Source organism: Salminus brasiliensis, chromosome 5 (assembly GCF_030463535.1).
Source record: "Salminus brasiliensis chromosome 5, fSalBra1.hap2, whole genome shotgun sequence".
NCBI lineage: Eukaryota > Metazoa > Chordata > Actinopteri > Characiformes > Bryconidae > Salminus > Salminus brasiliensis.
In genome coordinates, this window is record NC_132882.1 from 36,998,115 (window position 1) to 37,008,513 (window position 10,399).

The following is a 10,399-nucleotide window of genomic DNA, read 5'->3' on the forward strand; positions in this document are numbered from 1 at the left end:
TAGGCTTGGCTTTGGACCCAGGTTATCTTACTAAACTGAGAAATCCTGCTTTGTGAAATGACCCCCAGGAGTGGCTAAATGTTTACATAGGATTCAACTGATTTGTTAGATGAACAGAATTACTGACACATTTGATTCATTTTGTTGCTCTTGGCATGCAGGTATCCCACCAATGCAGAGTATGTTCAGGCTGCCGACGCTTTAATTGTAAAGAGCCGTTTCCTGAGGGATGTTGAGGAGAATGGTTATGTAAGTTTGTGTTTTTTTTTAAATAATTTTATTATTGTTGATCACAGAAGTGTAGTTGGTGTAACATTGGTGGAGAGATTTGAGGAATTTCTGATAACTTGTGTCTTTGCTGAAGGAATCATGCATTGTTGGAGAGGATGCTACGTCTGAGGCCCCATGTTAAGGTGTTGCATGAAAAGTACAGGACGACACAACCTGATTTAATGATCGTGAAGGACCATACGAAGAAGACCTTTGCATTGGCAGCATGGAGAACTAGCTGAGGGAATGGCCATTGAAAACCTCCTGGTTTTCTTAGGGGTAAGTGGAAAAATGTAATGGGAGAAACGGCATAGCCATCAAATGTGATGTGATGAACCAAGTATGTAAAATTGTGTTTTTAATAATCTATTATAAGATATTTATGGCTATTCTAGGTTTTTTACTCTTTGCTACTGCCTTCATCACTGCACTTTATTACAACATCATAATGAGTGTATTTTCTGCTTTTGTCTTACAGTTGTATGATGAGGTCGATGCCATCCATCCTCTAATGGTGTACGTTTGTCACTGCTTCAGCTGAAACAATGCTGGGAGTTTTCCTCTAAAGGACTCCTAGGTACTCTTCAAGAGATGCTCACCAAAGTGTAAGCATGCCATTTTTGTCTCTACCAGCAGACCTACAGAATACTCTTAAATTCATTGATACTCTTAGATGTGTACAGTTTCAAGAAAAGGTGCTTCAGTGTGTATCTAATATTACACACAATGATGTTTAGTATTCTCTTGGTGTTTGTGTAATGGGCCATCTGCATAGTAAAGTGATTCCATTGTTTTGGAAAATCTTACTTACTAAACATAGACACTCTGTGGGTTCTGTGTGGTAAAATATTGCTTCTGGTGGGTTTCTGGTGGGTGCTTTTCTTTTTAATAAGGCTGATCAAAAGGAATAAATTTAACCTTTTCATATGAATTCATTGAGTATGGCATACATTTTGCCATGTTAGAATGAAATATGATTTCTTTTTAGCTGGTATAATAAATCCTTTTTTGCTTTATTTCATTGTTTTGTTTGCTGTTAAAGCCACATTTAATGCTATTGAGTCTGTGATTGAATTTGTTTATTTAAATGATTCATAATCATTAAGAGGACATTATTAATTTCTTTTAATCAGTGATGATCATGTATGCTTGTGTAACTAGAACTGTTAGTTTCCGAACTCTCTGTACAGGCAGCAGACTTATGTGTAGCAGATAGCGGTGTGCTGACACATCCTGTTCCTCTCTTCCTCTTTCACCTCCGGCTAAAGACATGCTGGCCGACACCAGTCAAGGCCGATGTGAGGGGGGTGCACTGGGGACGGAATGTGCCCGAACACTGCTAACAGGTAGCAAAAGAGTAAATATGTTATACAGTGATGATTTTGCTTCTAGCTACATAAGGGAGTGGACTAATAATTGTAGCATAACCAAGGTGGGGCTGAGGGTATAAATACTCTGAGAAACTGAAGATTATTTATGCATTGCATTGTCTTACTCCAATAAATTTGTTATTCACTTTGATGCAGACTCAGAGACTCAGCTTTTCATTTCTGAAACGGTTTTTCCACCACAACAGAAATGATGTGACCTTCTTTTAAAGTGTGTGTGTGTGTGTGTGTGTGTGTGTGTGTGTGTGTGAATGGTTGTTGGAGGCTGATAGGGTAGAAAACAAAAAAATATAAAAACAAAAAATTAGAGGAGGGGGTACAAATTAGTTATGATGGAAAATTTTAGTTCAATGAGGCTCTATAAAAATTTTATTAATTACTGGAAAAAAAGCACAAGTTCAGATATAACACCAAAACCCAATGCACATAAGTCACTCAGTTCAGTTTCAATGTTAGAAAAAAACTTCAGTGTCAAGTATTCGTGAGATATTTAACTCAACGTTCATCAATATAACAGTCTTCTGAACTTGAAATGAGAACCAACAGTTTTTTTTCTTTTTGTAATAATAATAAAACGTCCTTTCCTTCCCCCCCGTGTGTAATTTTGTGTCAAAGTGTCAGACAGTGTGTCTAAATCTTCACTACCTGAGTAGACTAAGGCTTTAGGTGTGTTTTGAGTGTCTGCTTCTCTGAGTGTCTGTTTTGAGTGCTCCCGCTACTGACGTCACTCGCACAGTACTCTGGGAAGTGTAGTCTCAGGTTGGCTCGCCAACTTGGATACAGGAAAATTCGCACAGCAGGAGTTTACACTTAACAGTCTATATTTACACTTAAACAAGATGCTAATGCTGCTAGCCTACAGCTTGGCAGCTGAAACGAACTCCTTTAGCCAAGGTAGATATCTCACATTTATTATTGATCTGATAACCATTTAACTCCCTTATCAACACTATCATCTTGAAAATATACCCTTCTTGAACAGCAATTTATGAGAGTTTATTAAACTCAGGACAAAATAACACTGGAAAAATTAGGAAATGGGGTATTTTATATCCTTTTTGGACAGTTTAGCGACAATTTAACCTTAATAACTGCTCACAAAATTGGCGACTCAGCATCAGCTCTGGACATGACTGGTTCAAAGATTTGAACTGCCTTCTCAGCCTTCTCAAATCCACTTCTCTAAACTTCATCCAGAAACAGAGGACTAGCGAATGTTCACTAATAGATTATCCTATGCAGTTGAACTCATTTCTGGATCACGAAGGCAAGAGGAAAAGATCTAATTGACTCTGAAAGAGGGTTCAGTATTGGGACACAGATGGCAGTAGCCTCAGTCTCAGACTGGTCATCTGGTTGAAAGCACACATTCGCAGTCAGTGAGCGTGACGTTCATGTGATACTGGGATATGTAAGAAAAACGGAGGAGCAGATGTTACTCAGATGATGGAGAATGGCAGTGCAGGATATGATCAGCCTGTCAGCATGAACAGTCCGTCCACAGCTACATAGATAAGGGTGTTAAAGCCAGGCTACTGTGCAGAAACCGCTTGATACAAAGACAAACGACCACCTGAGAGCTCAGCAGTGTGACAATCTCAGGCACTGCTGAGACAGTCTGATTTCTAATGATTCACCATATTCTCCACAAGTGGGTGAGTGCATGTGTGGCCTACCTGAAGAGAACAGTACAGGCCTGAACGCTTGACCCCTACAGTAAGTGGTCTGGTGGTTCGGTTATGCTGTGGAGGGCATTATGCTGGTCTTCTGTAAATGATAGAACTCAAATCCTATGGCTTTCAAACTCACCAGATTTCAACCTAGTTGAACTTCAGTGGGACTCATGCCTTAGCACTCTCCACCACCATCAATAAAACTGAGGGACTATCTTTTAGAAGAGTGGTATTCAACCCTACAGAGCAGTTCCAGAAACTTGTAGAATCCATATAAAGGCACATTGAAGCTGTTCTGGAAACCTATGGTGGCTTGACACCTTAGTGAGACACATTATGTTGCTTTTTCTTCCAATCGTCCCCCATCTGTGTGTGTATATAATATAGAGTCATACTGAGTATTGACTTTATTTGTCCGGCCTAAACTACAGGCACCTGAATGGCCAATGATCCTGTGAATAATGTTCATTGACCAACAAAGATAAAAAAAAAAACAGCAAGAAAGGTAAAACCAAAAGGTAATGCTGCCATCCAGTGCCAGCAATGCACAGTTCACAATCCACAACAGTGGTCAACAAAGCTCCTGAATATCCACCTGTAGGGTAGATGAAGCTGATGTTAATTATGAGAGAACTGCAGTGTGGGCCTATGTACAGGGTTTAAGTAGTAGGTTGGTGTAGCAGGTATGGTGATATGTCTTTGGTTCACAGTCCTATATTTGAACTTAAATTGACATTTTCTTCAAGTTTTATGTGCTTTGATTAGAAGTATTTAAAAACAGCAGCAGTACAAATTGATATGAGCCAGTATGACTAGAGTAGCTTAGTGTTTTTTGGTGGATTGGTAGATTAAGGATCAGCATGTGTTTATTTAACCAGTATCATTGTCTTAAAGTTTATAAATGATCTTTTGAGACATTACACCAATAGAGCACATTAATTTCTCACCATGAACTTGTGGAATGGCTTTATCATGAATACAGTGTCTTTATGCAATGCCAAATGTATGGGTGTAACTAGACGTTAGCTTGGTGATGCACGTAAATGACAAGAGCTGCAACGTTTCAGAGTTTATTTTCTTGATGAAACAAGCCAAGCCTTTCTGACTGCTTACCTCCTTTGATCTGATGGAGGCCTCACCCTAGCATCTACACTCACTCCTACACTACTACCTACACCTCACACTAGCTTCTACACTCACTCCTACATCTCACCCTAGCATCTACACTCACTCCTACACCTCACACTAGCTTCTTCACTACTACCTACACCTCATACTCACTCCTACACCTCATACTAGCTTCTACACTCACTCCTACACCTTACACTAGCTTCTACACTCACTTCTACACTACTACCTACACCTCACACTCACTCCTACACCTCATACTAGCTTCTACACTCACTACTACACCTTACACTACCTTTTACACTTGCTTCTACACCTCACACTCACTTCTACACTCACTTCCACACTAATCCCTACACCTCACACTAGCTTGTTCACTCAGTGGGTCACAGACTGTGCCACATTTGTGTTATCCCCTAACAGTCTTGTGATTTAGCAGGCCACCACAGGATTCTCTTTCCACAGCCTGAAACACAAACCAAACAATATGCATTAGATACAGATGCACTCCTTAAGATTTGCAATGCTGAGATTTGTTCATGTTAATTGATATTTCTAGGAAGTTAGGAGCATGTGCTAATATCACACTATCAGCTCCTCTCTATCACCAAAAGACATATTTTAGCTTGTACTGCTTCTTCTCTTAGCATTAACTTCCTTTTCTCCCTGGCTAACCTGATCCTAGGCTGACTCGCTGCATTGGAACCAACTGTGCTGCAAGATCTGCTGAAAAGTAGGCCTCCTGGATGGTTTGTACTGCAGGCACCAGCTAATGAGATTGCAGCATTCTGTGTAGAGTGATGGGATGGATGAGAGAAAGATGCTTCAGCATGACGTTTAGCTTTTCTTTTCTTTTAATGATCTCTACATTTCAAAAAGACTACCATGCTAAATACACAGATCTGAACTTCTACATTTGGGGACACCTGGTATGTACTGCGATCCTTCAGCTTTAGTTCTGCATATTCTCATATTCTACAGATCTAGTTTCTGATTTCTGTCTCTTCCACTTAGATATGTGTCTGTTTTCTTCTTGTTTACCAAGATGCTCCCATTTATCTTACCAGTGGATAGGCCGTCCTCAAAGCACAGAAGTCCCTCAAGAATATCCAGGCCATTTCTAAAGGGCAGGAATCCACACACCATTCTAAACAGAAGGACTCCTAACGACCACACTGTTGCAGGCCTGGCGTGGTACCTCCGCTTTAGGAGGAATTCTGGAGGCCAGTATTCCAAGGTGCCTGAGAACATAACAGAGGAAGAGAAATAAGGAGAGCTGAGCACAGATCTTCATTTCTATCTTCATTTAACAGCTTAAGTGGCTATGGGACATCAGGCTCCTCTGAGGATCCTCATTTTGTAAGCAATGTGTGAAGTTTGTAGTGACTTCAGTGCCCTAAACTCAAATGTACCTGCATAATCAGTATGCCCAGCCTTCCTGACCCAGTCACCACAGCCAAAATCAATGAGCTTTAGCCTGCGAGGTGTCCGTGTTGATGAGAAAGTTCTCTGTTTTGATGTCCCGGTGCAGGACACCTCGCTTGTGGCATTTTTTTGCCGCCCCAACTGCCTGGATCATTAAGTTTCTGGCCATGTCTTCAGTGATGGAACCTCCGAAGTTGTCAATGAAGGCATCCAAGTCCATGCAGGGGTGAGGACGCTTAAGGATTAGAATGTAGCGCTCAGGCTCATCAAACCAGTCGATGAGCTTTATAATATTGAAAACGGGTGGCTCACTCATCGTCTGCATGAGAGCCACTTCAGCAGGCACGGACTTGGAATCATCAGGCTGCAGGAAAACATTGTGAGATCAGATAATGAGAACTGATCATGTGAAATCCAGTTCTGTGTTACTACTAGTATGCTTTATGGACAGGTTTTGAAGGTAAAACTGAGTTCTATGTACACTTACACTTTGGACGTATAGATCACTTTCCTGTTTTGTGACAAATTTAATGGCCACCTGTACACAAGGATAATACAAGGTATTAGGATTATGGGGACTGAAAAGACAATAGACGAGATAATGAAGTTATGGAGAGACTGAGGTAGCAACCTGTAGGAGATCGGAGAGACGTGTTCCCGCGAAGACTGTTCCAAAGCTTCCTTCGCCCAGTTTCCTTCCAAAAATATATAAATCATCAAAGGTATCTGTGGAAAATAGTGGTAAACATGAGTATTAGCTCTCTTTAGATCATTTATCATGAGTTTATTTATTAACATCACCTGCTGTGAAGGGGGCAGTGGAATTTACATCATGTAAACTTGGATAATTAAAGATAATTAAACTTATATACACAGGACCTTCTTCAGGTCTGGCCAATGAACTGACCTGGCTTGGTGGCCTTCGTTTGTCCATGAGTTGTACCCTTGGGACGGTTTACGGCCCCTTTCCTCTTCTTCCTGGTAGAGGCTTCAGTATCAGGAACTGGACTCGTTCCTGCCAGAACACTGCGGCTGGATTCCACCTCTGTCCTTTTCCTTTTTCTTCCACCACCATCTGTGTACAGGATGATTTGTATTTTTAATGGAATTAATAGACCGTGAGCTGCGTATATTTCTGCTAATGGTAATACTAGACAGGTACATAACATTGATATACTATTTTGTTACTACGGTAAAGTGCTGTTTAAATGTGCTGAAACTACACTAGTGTCCATAAACAATGTTGCTAAGTAAAGAGCATTTTTGTCCCTTCACTAAAGTCTCATATCAGATTCAAAAGTGGCCTTAAAACAAAAGCAGCTCTAATAAGTAAAACTTCAGCAGGAGTGTATGGACTGACCTGTATGTTTAGAGCGCTGCTCCATCGTTTTCTGAGTGTTTTCATTTATTGAACTCATAAGTTGTACAGTTTTGCAGTTCTGCATCACTACCCTCATTTATTGTGACATCATAATGAGCTTGTTGCCACGGTGATGTACTGACATCTAGACATGGGCCATGTATACTCTATATGTATGTATAGAAATGTGTGAGAGAGAGAGAGAGAGAGAGATGCACCCATTGCTGACACAGATGTGCAAATGCACACACACAGCTTGTCTAGTCCCTGTGAAGAAATACTGCCAACAAAATAGGTCTCTCTGGAGCAGATAAACAATAATGTCTTGTGTAGGTGCGGAAGTAATCAGTCTCATAAAATAACTGTTAGAATCAGTGTCAGTGCATACCCATGATTATGGGATAGACATGGGATTTAGGCCTGTATGACACGTAGGCCGTAGCTTGTGTTTCATATATTTACATCATTGCTTTACTGAGCCTATAAATTGGAGACATGTTCATCCACTAAGACTGTCACTAAAAGTTATAGCCAGATCATATGAAACACAAGCTACGGCCTATGTGTCATACAGGCCTAAATCCCATGTCTATCCCATAATCATGGGTATGCACTGACACTGATTCTAACAGTCCCCCCTTTGATTCCTAAGGAATCATGAGGGTCAGTGCATGAGACAGAACATAAGTCAAACATCAGTGTATGCGGAGTGTGCTAGGGCAGGAAAAGAAAAATTACCCTTAAAAAAAAACCCTTAAAATTAAATCAAGAATTAATATTTTCCCAATACAACAACTGGCCAAGGGGAGCTCCCTTGAATAAAAGAGACATACAGATGAAAGGGCAGGTCATAGTTAGGCAGACCTAGTGCTGGAGCTGAGCACAGTGCGGCCTTCAAAGTCCTGAATGCATGGTACATCGGTTCAGTCCATTCAAGCTTATCAGGGCAGTCTTTGGTGCAAGCGTCTCAATGCCTTGTCATGTGTTAAACAGTCTGGGACCCATTGACGGCAGTGTTGACCAGGCCTAGGAAACTCAGCATGGCCTTTTTTGTGACTGGACGAGGAATGACACATATGAAAGTTCACCAGGAGCAAGCACAAACCCCTGATAGGTGACAGAGGGTTTGCACCACTGTAGTTTAGGCAGTGGTGGCTCAGCGGTTAGAGCGCCGGGCTATTGATAACAGGGTTGTGGGTTCGATTCCCGGGCTCGGCAAGCTGCCACTGTTGGGCCCTTGAGCAAGGCCCTTTACCCTCTCTGCTCCCCGGGTGCTGGAGTTGGCTGCCCACCGCTCTGGGTGTGTGTGCTCACTGCCCCTAACACATGTGTGTGTGTGATGGGTTAACCCAGATGGGTTAAATGCGGAGGACACATTTCGCTGTACAGTGACAAATACGTGCACCTTTACCTTTAGTTTGGCAGGTGATACCTTGAAGCCACATGTAGCCAGGTGTTTCAACAATTCACAGGACCCTTTCTGGCACTGTTCCTCAGTAGTGGAAGACAGCAGAATGTCAGAACTAAAATCTTTTATAGTGACTTTTATTATGAAGTATACAATATTCACATTCAAATACAGAATATATAAACATATATATACACTATTTTACACTATTATGCACGGTCTGTTCCAAACAAGTTTCTAATATATGAGGTATGAAATTTACAGATGTACACATTTCTATTTACATATAAGCTCGTATAGTGAGTGAGTCTGTAGTAAAAAATAAGGTTATATTACAGGATAAACAACATATATTATTGTAAAATTCCAAATATATCAATTTGACATATTTTCCCTGATGTTTATATTATTTCCATATAATTACCAACTGTTCAGATTCTAATATTACTAATATTACTGTTTTCATTTCATTATTTTACGCTTTAGAACAAACCAGACAGAATATCTGCTGTAGGCGTGCAACAAGTAATCAACTTAGTCTACAAAAATCGAACGACCCAATTAGTTCATTAGTATTTAATAGTCGAATAGTTGTTGACGTCACCATGCATATTTCCTGTGCTGACTAGGACCGTTCGTACATGGATCACATGTTCTGGTGAGTTTCACTTACTTGTCAAAGCATGCTACCATAGTGTAGATTTATTGGGCCATGTATGTGATACAAATGTCATTGGTCAACAGTAGTTGTGAAAACTGATGGAGCAAAATTCATTTTAGTTTGTGTATATGGGAATAACAGTACAGCGATTAACAAAATATTTTAAGCAGACCTTTGTAGGAAGATAAATTAATGGAAGGTAAAATACTGGACAGATCAGGTTGTTATAGGAGAAGACTTTAATGTAGTTCCAGACGACTCAGTTGACCATCTTCCCTCTAGAGGGCAGCAGCATCTTTTTGATTATATTTTCAATAACTTAGTCTCCAATACTAATCTGACAAACTGTTGGAGGACAAGAAACCCCAATGCCAGACAGTACACCTGGTTTAATGCTTCCAATAATGGTCAGTGTTCAAGGCTACACTACTGGTTAATCCCTCACAATATGACGGATAGTATTTTAAGTTGTGAAATTCACCTTTGAATTTAATTAGGAAATTTAATAGTAACCTTTTGCCTAATTGAAGATATTTCACTACTGGAAATTTCACCTTTGAACAAATGGGAGTGGTTTAAATGCAATGTTAGAGCAGCAGCAATTAGGACAGTATGCTTCTAAACAGATGAGGGTCCAACACTCACAACAGACACACACAGACTCGTTCAGCATTGATTAGGAAGTGAATATGGGTTGAATGCAGTGTATTAAGCTTAGTCTGTAGCTCAGCTAGTCTGTGCTGCAGCATGACTGAGGAGACAGAGGCTGCTTCTGTTTAGTGAACTGCATCTCTTCATTTCATTTAGACGGGCTGGAGCACGGTCGAGGAGAAGAACCAGGCTGAACCAGCAGACGGAGTCCAGCCTGTTTCTCTGTGCAGCTGAACACAACGCAGAGTTGTGGACGGGTATCCCGGATGTAAAGAGGACCGGCTACATTTATACACTGATCCATTAATAAAGGCTTTTATCTTAGATTTTATCTGAATAACTTAATACTTTTGTCTCAGTCCCTCTGAAGCCCACTTTCCAGAGTGTGTGAAAGTGTGTAAAAAAGAAAGAAGAGAGAGACATATATGGTCAAAT

At 40.6% G+C, this 10,399-nt stretch overlaps 1 pseudogene; it reads right to left on the reverse strand.

Moving 5' to 3' along the window:
• Positions 1–5,140: 5,140 nt before the first annotated feature.
• On the reverse strand, positions 5,141–7,636 carry LOC140556628 (serine/threonine-protein kinase pim-1-like; annotated as a pseudogene).
• Between the last annotated feature and the right edge of the window lie 2,763 nt (positions 7,637–10,399).